The sequence below is a fragment of the Lytechinus variegatus genome, chromosome 5 (assembly GCF_018143015.1).
Source record: "Lytechinus variegatus isolate NC3 chromosome 5, Lvar_3.0, whole genome shotgun sequence".
NCBI classification, from domain to species: domain Eukaryota; kingdom Metazoa; phylum Echinodermata; class Echinoidea; order Temnopleuroida; family Toxopneustidae; genus Lytechinus; species Lytechinus variegatus.
The window spans coordinates 9,551,559-9,553,432 of NC_054744.1; the positions used below are offsets into that span (position 1 = coordinate 9,551,559).

Sequence of the window (1,874 nt, forward strand, 5' to 3'; positions counted from 1 at the left end):
GATAATGTTTCTCTCGTTGTTGATAATAGGTCCACTATTATGTAGGGACACAGTAATTTTCCGCAATTTCACAGAATTCATGGAAACAGCCTTTTGAAAGTGGCCTTTCAAACAGAAAATCACAGAAAACATATTTTTCCTCAAACTGAACAGAACAGAAATTACTCCAAAATCACAACAAAATATGAATACTTACCAGCCACAAAACATGATCTCACCTCACCCCCATTTCGCTATAATTCTGACAATCCAAACATCGTGACTGCACTCCACTCCATTCGATCGAATCAAAAACATCACAAGCGCAAGCTCAATTTTAGTGATGTACCAACTAATGTAAGCATATAAGGCAGCCCTCTACGTTCAACGATGTACAGCATGATATCAAAATGATGGATAGGCGAAAAACGTCAACTGCTAAGAACGATTTCCAAAAAGCCCCAAAATTATCGATAAAACTTCATCCAACACTAAAATAATGCTAGTAACATGAAAGGTGAGGATGTATTTATGCTATGTTTGTCAAAAGATGTTGTGTAATCATTTACATCTGATGAACATGGATTTTAAAGCATTCTTGGTACAGTGGCAGATACAGATTTTGATAAAAAAATGTGTATTGATTATGTTCTTTTGTCGATTGTTATCAATATCGGTAAGATATTTTCAGCGCAATATCGACAGAGAAATTTCTTAACGATAACAGCCCTATGATATACACCTTGAAACTTGCTATCATCATCATTCAATTCAACTTCATACATATCCATTTTCATTTTACTGAGGAGCAAAGGCAGATTGAATCCCGTCTTTAGCTTTGGTAAAAGATCATTAGTGTGAATTAAATTTCAAATGTGTCATGTCTATTCTTCTGATCTTAAAAACTTGTAGTAGCCATCTGATCTCTTTTTAAATGCTAATTCTCTGTGAACATTACAATATTCAAATCAAACCTATTTAGCACCTTCTGTCAGCAATATTTTGATTTTGCTTTTAAAGGACTCTGAACATTTCTTACAAATTTAGGGATTTATCATTCAAGAAGTTACAGACATGCCCAGTCCTAGACAGCTGGCAGCCATCTGTTTCGAGGTTTTTTTTCACATTTTTTATTTTTTTATTTCTCCTCATAGTACACAGACGGCTTGCGATCGTGCAAAACGTGAAAAATCCCCGACGGGACTCATAAATTTTTGCCTTTATTTCATTAAAAAAAATGTTAACCCCCTAATGGTGGCTGCACGATAGCGAGCCGTCTTTGTAAGAGGAGAAATTAAAAAAAATAAAAATGTTAAAAAACTCCTCTAAATTATCAGACGGCTGCCAGCTATCTAGCCCAGACCATACTTTGGAATAGGTTTTATATCACATGGAAAAACCACATAGATATTTTGTTTTTATTAAGCAACTGATCAAAATGAATTGTCATAAAATCGCAAAATTTATAGTTGTAAAACACATTTTCAATTCATATAGTATACCGTGACCTTATTAAGGCTTTAGTTTACACCATAACAGTTATGATTGTAAAGGATAAATGAAAAATGTGTCTTACAGTTATAACTTTGAATGCAAAAGTCACTTTGAACTTGAGAAAATGTAATTCATTACAAAGTACCGGTAGTTAATCTTTTTTTTGAGAGGAAAGAAAATGTGAAAAAAATCCTCGAAACAGACGGCTAGGCTGCTGCCAACTGTCTAGATCTACAGGTCTAACTTTAGACCCTAGTTAGTAATAGCATGTGTATTTTTACTTTCTTGAAGCGCCATTAACACTGAAAGGTGTACTTGAGCGCTTTATAAGTAGCAACTATCATCTTCATTGTTAAAATTCCCGTTTACTATACGCCCATCTATACCCGACACGAACTTAC

General features: G+C 34.3%; 1 protein-coding gene across 1 annotated transcript in view; it reads right to left on the reverse strand.

The window, feature by feature from the left end:
- LOC121415224 (non-lysosomal glucosylceramidase-like) overlaps nucleotides 1-1,874 on the reverse strand; it is a 35,165-nt gene that overhangs the window by 33,166 nt on the left and 125 nt on the right. The gene's annotated exons all lie outside the window — the stretch shown is intronic.